At 40.0% G+C, this 15,595-nt stretch overlaps 1 protein-coding gene across 3 annotated transcripts in view; it reads right to left on the reverse strand.

Moving 5' to 3' along the window:
- The window catches only part of znf469 (zinc finger protein 469), a 210,030-nt gene that overhangs the window by 14,035 nt on the left and 180,400 nt on the right, over positions 1-15,595 (reverse strand). The window contains exon 1 of one of the 3 annotated variants that reach the window (XM_077516552.1): positions 13,669-13,781. The exons of the other annotated variants lie outside the window; for them this stretch is intronic. The gene's annotated coding sequence lies outside the window, so the exon portion shown is untranslated. Of the gene's footprint in view, positions 1-13,668; positions 13,782-15,595 lie in introns of those variants that run through there. 3 annotated transcript variants of the gene reach the window in all.

The following is a 15,595-nucleotide window of genomic DNA, read 5'->3' on the forward strand; positions in this document are numbered from 1 at the left end:
AAATATTACCCGCACTGTGTAAAATAAACACAATGCTTCGACTTATACAATTCTAAACCGTACTTCCAAATCGTCTGGAAATGTCTTGTTACTTGACTTATTCTATGATCTGACACCCACACTCAACATGCAGCAGTGTTTCAGGTCAAAGCTCTTTCATTAAAGACTAAAAGACGGGGACAGAAGATTGGGAAGCTGAGGTAAAATGGCATCTTCCTTATCTGGTGTATGTTTCCGATATGTCTCAGCCTTTGGTAAACCTTTCCAAGGTATTTAGCACATGGGAAGGGAGGCCTGAGGCTGCGACCCGGCTGGGTTTTAGACCTGGTTGTGAAAAATCACATCTTCTCTGCAGCTCCGCACACTCTGAAAGCCAGAGTGTCTGCAGCTGTCTTAGCCGCAGGTTGGGGAAAGTGGCATGAAAGGCCCTGCCAGCATCTCCATCAGTCAGTGCTTGATCCATCGCCTCAAAGTCAACAGTCACCATCATACATCATAGCCTCAATTGTATTTGCCCAGACCGCCCGTTGAGGTTGAGGGCGGTGGATGAATGGCTATGGCAACAAAAAAGACCAGTATGAAGAAAGTAGCACCAATGCCTCAGCTGCTAGTTTACAAAGACGGACCATTTATTTTTCAATGTATGCTGAGTATACTTCCCTCCAGATGTGTGCATTTCAATAGATTCTGCACTTGAACCACACGAATCAAATGCTTCAATACTTCACACACAAGCCATGCATATCAGTCTCAGTATTTTGTGAGACCTGGCTTATCTGATTTTATCTTGAAAGGTATAAATTGACCTTGGACTGTCAAGAGTATTGGTGGTGCCAAACTGCAAGCATGGAAGGCATATGGTGATATCAAATTTTGCATGCCTGCTCAAAAATTGGTTCCAAAAGAGTGTTTTAGTGGGCTTTCGGGGGTCAATTAAGGTTGGGTGTGCACACTTCCTTTCTGTAAGTCGTCTTTCACATTATAAAGCTTCTCAAGCATCGCGTGTGGCGTTCCCACAACACCAACATTAGGTTAGATTGACATCGCTCAGGACTGGTGAACTGGTATATTTATGGTAAAGGTGTTTCAAGTCATGAAATTGGAGATTTGTTCCATTACACATGCATGGCAAGTATTCACATTCTCTCTGAGGTGAGGAAATGGGTAAGGGGTAGTTGAGTGAAAACTCAATTTCCTGGACGTCCTTCTTGTCATTTCGGTGCAGAATTAAATGTGGTGTCTGCTTGCGTGAAAAAATGCTGGTCAACTGTGAAAATCTTTGTCGACTCATCACTTCACTGTTTTGGGCTATAATTGCTTTCACAATTCCTTGTTTCCTTGCCAATAAGCTGCAGATCTCTGAAAATCTGTTAGCTTAAAGGACTACAGACTCAGCATCGCTGAGCTTTGTGTTTGTGTTCTCTGTAACACAAGATCAACCTAATGTGACTGAAAGAAATGGTTGGAGATATAATTGCTGCCAAGATAGGTGAACTCAAGTGTGTAGCAATAGAAATATCTAGAAACTTGAGTAAATCACTCTTTAAGGCCTCGATACACCAATCTGACGTGAGACAAATGTGACCAACGCTTACCGCCTGTGTTGTGTCAACCGTCAACACGACACGCCAGAAAAATGTCGTAAATGCACACCTCAACAAACAGACACCGACTACTAAGTACTTTCTACATAAGTGACACAAAATATTCTTTATACCGTCGGTGGCGGTAGTCACTATTCCTCATGGTTAGAAAAAGGCAACCGGAAAGCTCACTACAGAGTATCGTGTAATATAAAAAGTAAAGGCTACCTGGCATCTCTATGTCTCGCCATAGTTTGGCTTTCATCACTCTATCAACATACTCTTTAATGATAATGTCACACAATGTCAGCCTCTCTAACTCATTAAGGTCTGGCAAAACTTGCCACTAAAACCTATGGGTAACTTTAGAATCACCTCCGACAACCTCAAGTTTTCCTGGAAATTCAACAATATTGTCAATGCCTACTAAATAATTGATATCTCAGCTCGTGAAGCATATAGAAACATAATTCCAAAAATATTTCAGAGCTTACACCTGTGGTGTTCACACAAACCTAAATGTATTATTATAAACCTTCAATATATGTTTTTTAAAAATCAATAAACAACTGTGTGGCATCTGCAGGTATGCAGGTACCTTCAACACTGGCCTGCAATTGTAACAACCTCAGGGAATCGAGTGGTAGTTATTCGTGGCCAATTCCGTTACAAAGCTGTTGAAATGTTCAACATCCTCATTGTCTACAAACATAATTCTTCAACTGGTTACACTGATTCAAAGTCTTCCCGTCATTTATTTCATAACTCCCGCGATTCTGTTAGCCATGAATGCTCGAATAATGCTACCAGGCCCATGTGACCCTCTCGTGTATATTTTGATGCATTTCTTCGGCTAAGAGACCAATAATTGGTTAAAACAAACAAAATGACTTATCCGCTCTCCCAGGTTTAACTCATTCACTCCCAGCCATTTTCACAGAAGCAATCCCGTTCGCTCCCGGCTGTTTTACTGGCTTTTGACTGTTTTTGCAAGGCCCACAGAATATTGTGTTCAATTGCTATAAAAGCATGGAACCTAGTACCTACCACTAGAAAGATTAAAGTCTCTTCTTTCATCTGGAAAAAAAAAGTATGTTTCTATCTTTTTCCGTTTTGCAGCAATTAGCATTAGAAGAAAGCTAAGTTTCATCAGTTTTCACAAATCTATTTAAAATTGTAAGTAATTTAGCTTTTTTCTAGATGGCCCTGGTTGATCTCCTTTGCTCTGCTGCCACCTGCTGGCCGTTTGTGTAATAACTACCATTTCTTCAACCGTTCTTTGCAGTTGAGAGGCTGCATCAAAGCCTTTTGTATGCGCTAGCATTAAAAAAAACTAACAAAAAAACCCCAAAACAAAACAAAAAAACGTATAAATACGTCTTTGGGACACTTAAAACATAAAAAAATGTATTTACACGTTATTGGGAGCAAATGAGTAAAAGGTAGAAGAGCGCTAGAGCGGCTCTCATGGTAGAAACGCGGTAATGCGCTCCCGCCCTTAATGGGAAATGGACTGCTTTTTATATAGCCCAACCTCACGAATGAGAGACGACCACTCAAGCACTGAGCCATGCCGCCGCAGTGATGAATTAATCTTCTTGAGATTCTTTCCAGACAAACATAATTACGTCCAAATGCGAAGGGTGATAATGTGCAAAATTTAAAAAAATTGTAAAGGCTTTCCATCGCTTACTGTTTTTCTGTATTTGTCACATCCTGTTCTTGCCCCATGCGCCGATTCGCTAGCTAGCCCCCCGACACTCCTCAACGACATACCAATGTAGAAGTGGCCTAACAAGGCCTTTACAGACACTGAGCATGAATAGTACCAAGTGAACACACAAACAATAGCCTTTTCTAAAATGGAAATGAAAACCAATCACTCGTATGTGCATCAGTTTTACTTTGTCTCAGACACAAGAAACCAGGTCAGCTCAGGAAAAAGGAAACACAGTAGAGAAGTTCATTCACTTTCAGGAAAATCCCACACTGAGGTGAGTGTGATGCTCAGTAGGCTGTTTAATGAGGGGGGGGGGGGGCTGGAGGACAGGCTGGCAGAATAAAGGCTGTCTTGCTGCTCTCATCAGACCGCTGCCGGCATGACTAGTCCAGCGAAGGGAATGTGTAGTCAGAAGGGCTGGCCCGGTGCCCACACTGGGGCATGCTGCCAAAACCTCGGTCAGCGTGCCTGCCTACTCTGTATTTTTGGAAACAGCCATTATGCAAGCAATTTGCCTTTAAGATCTCTGCATTCAGAGACTGGGTGGGAAGAAAATGTCAATGATGTGAGGACAGTGCAGCATGTTTACACAGCAATGCGGCCACGGATGTTAATACCCCGAAAGTGGAAGTGTGATCATGAGTGATCTGTCAGTATCCCATCATACACCTTACTTCCTTTCTTGTGATTTATGGGCTAAATCTTTGACAGAGTTGAACTTCCTCCATACTGCTGATAGTTTAACAGGGTTCTTTTGGTTCAAATGACATAGGCCAGTACTGAAGAGAGATTGTTCTAGTGGTGCCTTCCTACCTCCACCAGCTAACTCCACCCTTAACCAAGTGTGGTTAGCTGCGTAGCAGGGAAGACGTGTGAGTTTGAGTGTCTGTGTGTACTCACATGTGTGTGTTTAAAGGGACTTTAGTGTGTAATTCCAGAGGCTCCCTTTACCACCTCCTTAGATTTTCCCCCCTTTCGCAGACGAGTATCCTTTTATTTATTTATTTTTACTAACCACTGGATTCGGTTTCCATATTGCTAACCGCGACATTCCACAAACATGATGGAATCTTTGTTTTAGTGTTTAAAGGTCATTTTCTTTCCTCTTTTTGACATCATTGTCCTTACGTCTGCATGCGTATGGAACATTACTTGTGTGGCCGTTCAAAAAAAAAACAGGTAAACTATATGATTGATCATAAAAGAAGACTGAAAGGAGTGGGACGGCAGCGGAAGGTCAAGTGGGAAAACCTCGCCTGACTCGTACTGTTAAGCAAGTCAAGCTTATCTTTAATTGACAAATTCCTTCATTCAGGTTTTTATTTCTTCCACCTTCCTTGCAGTGTATCAATATTTGCTTGTCCCTTCTTTAGCCAGGGCAAAAGTATTTGGTTCCATCTCAAAATGAGTTTTATTAAAAGGAAGAGATACTTTGAGATTAAATGAGTATAGGATTAGCTTGATTGTCGCAGGTATGTCTGGGGCAAAACTCCTGAATTTTTAATAGCTGAAGAATTAACCGAGATACTTTTTAGAATGACAGCACACTGGGGAAATGGGAACAAATATTATAACGGCATAACTCACCAGTGTTTAGGCAACCCAAATAGCAAGAATGGGCCCTTGGGGTGGTCCCTACTGGATATGAATGTGGCAGATGGACCCCACAAATCCAAACAAAGGAGGAAATATAGCAGTACTCAAGGGTCCCAACCACACACAGCAAAGAAGTCATAAATCATCACTTTTAGTCCGCTTTGAATAGAAACACAAACTGACATAAAAATATAGACAGATGAAAGAAACCTACGTGTAGTTTTTCAGTTGATAAATGTCATTTTAGTATTGTTTTACTTCATTCCATGGTTTCAAACATGCTCATTTAGGAACACACATACATTTCCTTCCAAAAATACTGGCGTGAGGCCAATTTCTTGTTTCCTGTACACTGAACACGTCTGACATGAAAGGATGAACATACTGGAACACAAAGATATCAATAGTTCAGCCTTAATTATTGCTATTTATGATGTTTCTGTGGACTTTTGAGTTTATTTTACTGCTGTCGTCATGTAGTTACAAAGATGTAACAAAGATTATGGTCACCCCCTGATCCCAAAAGAAGTCATGCAAGCCCAAGACATGCCATCCCTCCAATTTCACAGGTAAGTGTATATGTTGGGTAATCAAGAGAAGGAAAATATGTTGGCCAAGCTTTAGCCTTTCCATCAGATTGTTAAATATTGTAGCATCAGTCTATCCTGAGTCGCACCGCCCTACTTTTTGGCAAATTCCAGCTTGGCCCGACTGGATCAGGATAGCTTTATTACCTAGCTTCATTTTTACCCTCTGGAGGTTGCTGCTGATGTCACTAACAGCTCACGCAATATTTCATGAACTGCTGCTCATTTAATTGACTTGATAAACGTATGTCTGTTATTTAGCATGTCAATTCTTTTATTTCTTCTCCTGCTCTCTATTTTTCACATTACCAGAGGTGGCCATTCCGTCAATGTTGACGGAAGGTCCGTCAATCCGTCGGGCGCTCAATTTGTTGACGATTGACGGGAAACTTAAAAAAATTGACGAACTAAGCATTGACGGAAAGGGGTTTTCGTCCGTCAATGGGATGGACATGCACACTTCTGTCATGTCTGCCACGCTAATAGTTACACTTCTAATGAGTATACTACAAATGTAGACTTCACATGCAAAATTAAATCACCAAGTTTATTATAATTTTCATGAAAATCAATCAAATGAATAAAATTGGGAAAAAAAAAGTAAATTAATTAAAATTAAGTATAATAAGTACAAGTAACAAACGGCCAAAAAGTCCTTTGTGTTTGTCATTGCCCATTAATGTCATACATGAGCTTTTGAGGATTGATTTTAAATGTTTGTTTTCCATTTTTACGACAGCAACAAAACACACCTATCAGTCTAATGATCAGATAATTTTATTTACAAAAACAACGGGTGAGTTTACACAAAATCTCTCTCTCTCTCTCTCTCTCTCTCTCTCTCTCTCTCTCAAAATCATCAGCTGGATCGTTTTCTGCACATTACCAAATTGCAAGCTCTCTGGGTGCTTCGAGCGATACGCACGCTTTCACGGCCGCTTTCAAGGCAGTTCTTGGCGCCCACACAGATTTCATGCTCCGGGCCAATGGCAGGCTGCCGCGGCAGGGGAATTTTGGGCTCGGTTCCACACCACCCCCCTCCACCTCCCTAGTTAACTGCACGTGTCCCCAGGGGTCGCGTTAAGACTAATGGTCAAAAAGGGACCATTACTGATTTAATGAACCTTTTACAGTGTTGTCTATTGCACTACGCAGCAGAGGTCACACATGTGCACGTCACAAGCAAGTCTTAAGTCATAACCTTCAAGTTTCAATTACGTCCCATGATACTGTGAAAAAATGGAGCAAGACAAGTCACCACCATATTTCAAGTCGTAAGTCAAAAGTCATACATTTTTGTTCACTCATGACATCCAGGCTATTAAAGGGATTTTTATTTTTCACTGTCATTGATATGTATAAAAAAAATAAAATAAAAAATCAACACATAAAAAAGTACATGCAGATCTCTAAAATCTAAATGAACGTATGCATACTAAATACATTTAAATATACTTTGATGTTTTAAAAGAACACATATTTTGCATGCAAACACATTCGTCTTTGGATCGACCTCTGTGACACTTGCTCAGTCAGCCACAGCCTGCGTCCGTTGCTGGGGATGCCAGATGGGTGTCACAAACAACACAAAAATAAGTAATTTTACTTCAAAAATAAAATATGCATTAAAAATCATTTTAATATCACATCATTCAGACATCTAAGTCAAGTCAAGTCATCAGCGTGTTTGTTTAATTGATATTAATTACATTGTGCTACTTCACTGTGGTTGAATTGCACTATAAAAACTAATAAACTTTTTTTTTTTTTCGCGTTTTAATGTCTGAAAGGTGCTATATAAATAAAGTTTGATTTGATTTGAATGCTACTAGCAAAATAAACCAGTTAGCCTTTGGTCGTGACCGCGTCGCAGTGTGTTGCCGGGCTGACTTTATTCTCGCATCTGCTGCCGCAACTCGCAGAGCTTAATTTGCAGTTGGCTTTAGTATTGTTTTATTTTTTTTACATTAAATAATCACTACTTGGCTGACATGGTTCCTAGTCCACTTGAACAGTATAGGCATCAGTGTTATAGTATCGGAGCATTTTTATACGTATAATATCAGCACAGACACACATCGATATTGGAGCACCCCTTGCATATATAATTGACCGTATATTCTCTACTCTATGTCACATAAATCGCTGATCTCAAGAAAAGAAAAGCAGCAGCAATTAGGTGAAAGTCCAAAAATGGGAAAGGGCCTGCAGAGGCAGAGTTACAGTGTGAGTGTCTTGATGCCTCAGGGTACTTTTCTTATTGACCTGTCAGGCACCATGAATCAATGAACCAAACGCGTCTAAGGTAAACGTGCACGGGCAGGCAGCAATGGATCCCAATGTCACTAATTGCACCTGTTTGACAGAAGTCCCATTCATCCTGTAATATGTGATGCAACGATATAAGGAACACTTCTCAGCAGCAAGAATGATCCAGCACAACTGGACAAAATCTCAATGATTTTTCCAATCACAACTCATGTTGGGAGTAATAAATGTAAATTCTCATGTTCTCAACATCTATCTAAATGCCTTCGGAGGATATGCTTTCTCAGAAACTATCACAATAAAGGATTTGTTTATGTTACTGATACAATATTAGAAAACAATCATTCAAGTATATCCTTTTAAAGAGCAATTGACTTTTAATTCTCGAGAATACTGAAAATCAGCATTGGAATGTAGAGCAATAAATACACCATCTTAGATAAATGAGAAATATAAATATAATGGACTCAAGATCTGTTCATAAAAATTGGACTTGAACAAATATTAACACATAACACATACAACCACACATCTGTAGTGGCAGAGTAAATAAATGAGGTGTCTTTAAACTCAGAATGTTCTCTTTCATCAGCTTGTACAAGGCTGGAATGGTTGTTTGGGAATTTCTTTTTTTTTTTTTTTTTATCTCTCAAAAGTCTGCAGCATTTCTTTAAACCAATGCCAAGCCTGGGAAACATGTTGAATACAATAAAATACAGCCGGGGTTACGTTACCCAGACCCAAAGCCAATGAATGCATTTGCATATCAACAACTTCCCAAAGCAAAGGCATATGTCATATTTTTTTTTTCCTTAAACATCTCTTCATGATGTTGACCACCTCTGCTTAAATCGACTACGCTCTGAGTTAAAGCTGTTCAATGCATCACTCATAAAAAAGATACAGTCTCAAGTGGTAAAGCTGAACTTTTTCTGATACAAATCTCATATCATGACTAAAAGTTTACAATATTTGCAATGTCTTGGGTTTTGCGAAACGCACATGAAAGTACTGCGCTTGAATTTGGCATTGCGTGACAAGAGCGGAATGGCGGGTAGCGATGGTGTAGGATGGGAAACAAAAACATCAGCCCCATACAACACACATTGGCATACTCAAGGAAAAGAATTGATGTTTATGACTGAACTTCTTTTAGCTTGGGTGGGTTGAGCAGAGTGGAAAGGTTAACAGTGGGGGGAAAAACCTTGACTTGATACTTTTCTCTTCCTTTTTAATTCAATTCAATTTGTAGCAAAGCAGAAGTCTCGGCTGGCCAATGGTAAAGAGGGAATTCCAGGCACAGTGTGCATGAGTCACAAGCAGAATTTTCCATATTCACTCTGACTGACTCTTTTTAAATAGTCCAGGGAAATGTCCAAATGACCTAATTACAACTCAGGGTTTCCTAAGTAGCCTGTGTCAATGAATGACATGATATTCAAAATGTTCATAGTCACAAAACAGTAGCGGCACTTTTGTGGCAGTGAATCCTGCCTTTCTTCATCTGGGTCAGTCGACTCACAATTGTCCAGATGACTTTTTCTCTTGCATCCTACATTTTTTTTTACAAAAGTTTTCCATGACCTGGTTAGGCCTTCAATGGTTTGCTTCAAGCTCAATTATTTAACCAGACAGGTCACTTCTTCACACACTTATATTTTACAAAGCCGGATAAATGGAATGTTTTCAGTCCAATGTGAAAATCAGCAATAAATTATTGCAATACAAAAAAAATTGGGACTCCTTTTACGTATTTGAATGCTGATGACAAAATATTTGGAATTGAATTACAATGCATGTTTCCATTCAGATGTCCTGAGCATTTTCCTGTACCGGACCTCTCGTCAACTTTTATCTGAGGACACCTGCTGTAAAATATGTGACGATAACATAAACCTTCCCCCAATCTGAAACAGTGATATTGCCAAACTATGCATCCTTCCATTTTCCAAACTGCATATCCTGTTCAGGGTCGTAAAGAGCGGGAATCTATTCTACATGACTTCAGGTGAAAGGTGGACTTCATCCCGGACTGGTCACCAGTCAATCACAGAGTCACGTTAACACAGTGGAACCTCTTACTTCTCTCCCAACAGGTAAACCTGACACACTATTATCCTAAATTCACACAAGGTGTTTAAGTTTGACATGACAACACAAGATGTGCTGTTTGTGTTATTGTCACAGATTTTTATTATTGTCATTATTTTATTATTGTCATTTTTTTTCTTTTTCTAGCTCCCAACAGGACAATACTATCATTATATGCAAACAGAAAGCCAGCATAATAGAAATTAAGAGCCATATCCCTTGTAAAAACACAAGAGTGTTAAAATAAACATTGCAGTCATAACCTGCCAATATTTGAATTGAAAAACACATATCTGTCAAGTACTGTATTTTTCATATTTTTTTTATGCAAACGGGGTCTAGATTTTAAAAACTTGATGGCATAGAGAAAAACTGACATCAGTTTTGGATTTCACACCCAAAAGTAGTTAATAAAAAAGCTGTAAGACCTAATTCAACAAAAATTGTGCTATTCAGTGTTGTTGTTATTACAGTAACATTATTATTATTATTATTATTATTATTATTATTATTATTATTATTATTATTATTATTGTTATTATTATTTCACACTTGTATGATTAAGTAGCTATGTTAATTTTTTTCTTAAAACATTGCCAGTACAGGTAATAAAGTTCTTTAATTTTTAATGGTGAAAGGCCAATAGTGGGACAGATTTTTGTTTTTATTATTTCATTTGTAATTCTCCAGCACTGAGGAATTGAGGAGGATAAAAGCTTGCCCATCAACATTATGTTCCATTTTAGAACACCAACACTTTAGCAGCTCATTTAAGTACTGCTTAAAAAACAAACAAAAAACAAACAAACAAAAAAACGTATGTGTTCAAACAAAGGTGTCCTTTCGTACAGTGAAGTTTTTCAATGCTGACAATTACAAACATTAAAGTAGGAATCTAAATGTATCTTTTCTTTTTTGTTAATTTGCTTTTAATTGAAAGCAACTTTATGGTAATGGTAAGAAAATAGTCAAGACAGTGAAAACAAAATAAAGGGGAAAGTGATGTAAGAGTGTCTCACATTCCTGTTTGGTGTTTTAGCTTAAGTGCTGTGTCAATGGGCCGGCCACCTTTGGAGTTATTTGCAGCTGCGAAAACTACCTATAAATACAGAGCAGGGGGTGGTGACTTTGGCAATTACACCATTCTAAAATTTCACTCATTCACCTACAGCAGTTGTGTTTCTTGAGAAATCTAGAAGTCACGGTGGGGGAGCTGGGCGTTCAAGAGACAGGAAAGGGGACAGATTTCAGATCTCCTACAATTAACAAGATACATTATAAAATCTTTCTCTACGTGCCATGAAAAATTAACCTTGACAGCTCTAACATTATTCATCGTCTCTGCTTCCATTGCTTAAATTATTACTATCACTGCTTATAGCTTCTAATCAACTGTCACTGGCAGCAATTTGGACAGTGGTAATTAATTTTTAGCAGAGGAGCCACCTGTGGATATTTTCCTTTTTACAAAATACTCATGAGTGCTTGAAAGCCACATATGTACTTTGTCTTGCAGCCATCACAGCTTGGCAACATCCACTCTACTCATTTTGTATCTTTCACACTCTCTCTTCACTTTTGGTCACAAGTGGGTGTGGCCACTGTCTGGCTACCTGAAGTGTCCGCTTGCATAATAGGACCAAGAGAGGTGCTTTTGAAAAGAGGCTCTGTGCAGCATCTGCAGATCGCCTTACACAACCACTTCCTGCTTCCGAACCACTCCTCACAGGCAGCACTGTGTCAAGTCCGAAAAAAGCGCAAACAGAGAGGTTCAGTCCACTCATGGGCTGAGCACAGGACTCTATTCATTTTTACCCGAATGCTCCTCCCTGCTTCTCTCCTAAGCACGCCCCAGGATAGCTTTATTTTAAAATTCACAAATATTGCCGTCTCTGAGGCATTGAAGTCAACTCGGCTCAAATTCACTTTTGACTGGTACCTGATGGGTCAACTGTGTTGGTGCCACCCTGACACTTGAGAGGTGAAGTGTCAGGTATCAAATAAAGGCAACACCTCTAGCATCTGTCTTGTTACATAACAAGGCAATGCATGGAGCAAAAGTCATACATTAAGGGAGACTTAATTGTAGCTTTTTCTGCATTTGCATATAGGAACACCTACAGTGTGGGTGTTGGGTTTATAGCCAAGTTAACAAAAATGGGGAGGAAAGGCTCGGAATTGTGTGCTTCTCATCTATGCCTGGAATGCTCACTTTGTCCCACCTATGCAAGGCAGCAGTGGGAGGGGCTACAGTGAAGGGATCGCTGGCTCCTACTGAGCTGGTCTGTGCATGTCGAGGCCCAATGAGGGCAGAGAAGGCAGGGGCATTTAATTCAGATTCCGGGGGGAAATGGCAAAGTGGGCAAATAACTCTTTAAATAAACATACCCGAGACATTAATGATGAGTCTGTCACTGGCCTGGATGTTATTGCTTTGGCCTTTGCATACTGCAAGGGGAGGGCCAAGAGTTTGAGCTTCAGGCTGTTTTCACTACTGTCCTTGTCGTTTCTACCTTCCACCATTGGACACTGCGTGTTTTTCTACATTAAACGGATTAAAACAGCACCTGATACATCCATGCCTACCAGGGGGATAGAAAAACATTCAGCCTGCCCGCTTCTTGGGCTTCCCCGTCGGATGTCAGCCTCAGATGAGAACATGAAGAATGACGCTCTGTAAGGCCACTGCAAGAAGTCATTCATGCTGCCCCAGCTTAGCCACAGAGAGAGTGTGAAGCACTGACCAATAGTGGTTAGAACAGAACTAGTACTGATCCAGTCCCTGCTGTCCAACACGAAACAACACTGGTATTGATATATACCCGAGTGTACAGGATAGCAACACGTCCACTGATTCACCTGGTCCAACCGAGGCAGAAAACACTGACACTGATTCAGCCGACAGCTTCTTCTGACGGTTAACTCATGAGATGGGACAACACAAGACAACAAGACTTTGTTGAAACACTTGTAATATGGCTTCAGCTCTGTTCAGCAGCTCCTGTGTTTCCAGGACTGATTCCATCATTGCAAGACCAATTTCCGTCATTAACTCATTTGCTCCCAATAACGTTTAAATACGTTTTTTCTAAAAAAATGTTTTAAGTGTCCCAAAGACGTATTTATACGTTTTTTTATGCTAGCGCATACAGAAGGCCTTGATGCAGCCTCTCAACTGCAAAGAACAGTTGCAGAAATGGTAGTTATTACACAAACGGCCAGCAGGTGGCAGCAGAGCAAAGGAGATCAACCAGGGCCATCTAGAAAAAAAGCGAAATTACTTACAATTTTAAATAGATTTGTGAAAACTGATGAAACTTAGCTCTCTTCTAATGCTAATTGCTGCAAAACGAAAACAGAAACTTACTTTTTTTTCCTGATGAAAGAAGAGATTTTAATCTTTCTTTTGATAGGTTCCATGTTTTTATAGCAATAGAAAACAATATTCTGTGGGCCTTGAAAAATCAGTCAAGATCCAAAACAGCCGGGAGCGAACGGGATTGCTTCTGTGAAAATGGCTAGGAGTGAATGAGTTAATAAACTCCACCAAGCAAGACCGCATTGCCAGTGCCATACAGAGCAAATATATTTCCAGAGGTGGGTAGACCAATGAATGGGCATCCATCTTCATCATTCATCAATAGTTGGGACAATCTTCCGTCATCGTCAATCCGTCTATATTTCAAATTGTAATCGTCCATCCGTTATTCCTCAGCAAAATGGCCGTCCATCAATGTTTCTGTCTTTCGGAGTGGGCATCGGTCAATGTTTCCGTCATTCGTCAGCAAAATGCGCATTCCGCCATTGATCTGTTAGTACTGACCTGGTTCTTGATGATTACAATGGAGTACCTCATCCACACAAGCGCTCATGTTAAAGAGCGTGGCCACACACAGCAGAAGGAACAATGCAGCTTTAAGCTCCGCTTGACATTGTTTGTATTACTATTCTTTTACTCACTAATGTTGCCATCTACTACTACATAGTATGTGCACACGGTCATAACTGCCGTGAATATTGCCGCGCACAGCCAACGGACTCAATACTTGCCCTTTTTAGGACCCTTAGCTGTTCAATAACCTGCCTGACTTAAAATAGTGCACCAAAGAACCCCTTAGCTGTCTAAATATGTGCCTGATGTCAAATAAATAAACTAAGCACTAAATGCTTGCATAAACCTAGCAGTAATGAGGAATTTCCAACAGGAGGAAAACATTATCATTGTGGTCTACAGTCACCCGAGCTCTACAACACAGCCTGCTATCAGTACTGGGAAGAAAAAAGAAAGAATGAACATGGTGTGCGAGGAAGTTAGCATACCTGGTAAGTGTTCATTTACTTGTTTACTGAAGGAGAAGAGGTGGAAGAAGTGGAAGACTGAATTACACGTCCTTCAATATTTTTGTCATTGGTGGAATGCCCAGATCCGTTAGTATTGACCCTGTTGTTGAATGACACTGATGACATTGATGAACGAAAGCCCACTTTGGGCAAAGCCCAAGTTTCTCATAGATCGTTAATTGTCAACAACATGGGTGTCCGTCATTGACGGATTTACGTTAATATTGATGGAATGCCCACCTCTAAAAGCAAAGGAATAGAACAAAATCCCTGGTAGAGATCACAATTTTTCCACTTAGGCTCATGCGAGATCCGTGCTGGAGGTCAGTATAGATAAAGTGTCTTCTGTGCATCAAACACGTCCTGCTCCTCTGGCACCGCAGACCCAAGTGTGTGGGGGTGGGGGTGTCTGAGGTGTGCAGCAGGGCCAAGCCAAAGAGTGAACCCCAGAGAACGTCGTGTATTTTGGATTATTTACCTCTAAAAGCACAACTTAGAGAAAATACAACCATTCAAGAGTACTTCACATTTCAATTTCCAACTTATAATGATAACATTTCCCTCCTGGGATGTTATGCATTCAGCATACAAGATGAATATGTGCAGTGTATACGCTGTATGTATGCAATAAGTAAAAGTTGAGTCCTTTCCTAAATCACATCTCTCGGACACTCTGTAGGAGTTGTAATATCAGACCGAGTGTGGCCACATCCACTGGATCCTCTTCAGAATGTAACACAACAATGCGCACAAACTGGAGTAATTCCATCCAAAAACACATGAATTATACTTTACTTCCGTCTTCCCTATTTTTACAGCTGCTTGTCAAATAGATCTGCTCAAACACTTTTCTCCTCTGTGGCTGAGAAATAGATCCACAGTGTTCAAGACTTGTTCACGCTCTGCATAAACAATCACTAATCATAACCCCTTGACTTTCAAATGAATACAAACTATTGCAAAATATGTATGTGCACATACATAGCTGGTTATCTTTTAAAATCCATTTCCATCCAGTGACAAATACAAATGTATGATGAGTTGAACAATGTTTAACTTGATAGGGAACTACTTTACCCATTGTAAAGGATTGGGCAGCATGACTTGAGGGTTGTGAGTAACCAAGGCACATTGCACTGTATGAATGCAACCATCCCAATGGACAACACAATAACTGTTATTTACTGTGCACTGCTGACTTTCCAGTCACTGTACATGCACTAATCCGTCCAATAAGTCCAGCACCCCTGAGGGAGTTAAGCCATTTTCTTTGGAAAAAATATGCTTATAAAGTCATCATGTATGATACATAAGACCCCTTTAAATCTTCAGACCAATGAGCAGCTAAAAAAAATTGTTACAAATGTTTTGCTTTTACTTCAGTCTGCAACAACATTGGTGGTAAAGAG

The sequence above is a fragment of the Festucalex cinctus genome, chromosome 3 (genome assembly GCF_051991245.1).
Source record: "Festucalex cinctus isolate MCC-2025b chromosome 3, RoL_Fcin_1.0, whole genome shotgun sequence".
Taxonomy (NCBI): domain Eukaryota; kingdom Metazoa; phylum Chordata; class Actinopteri; order Syngnathiformes; family Syngnathidae; genus Festucalex; species Festucalex cinctus.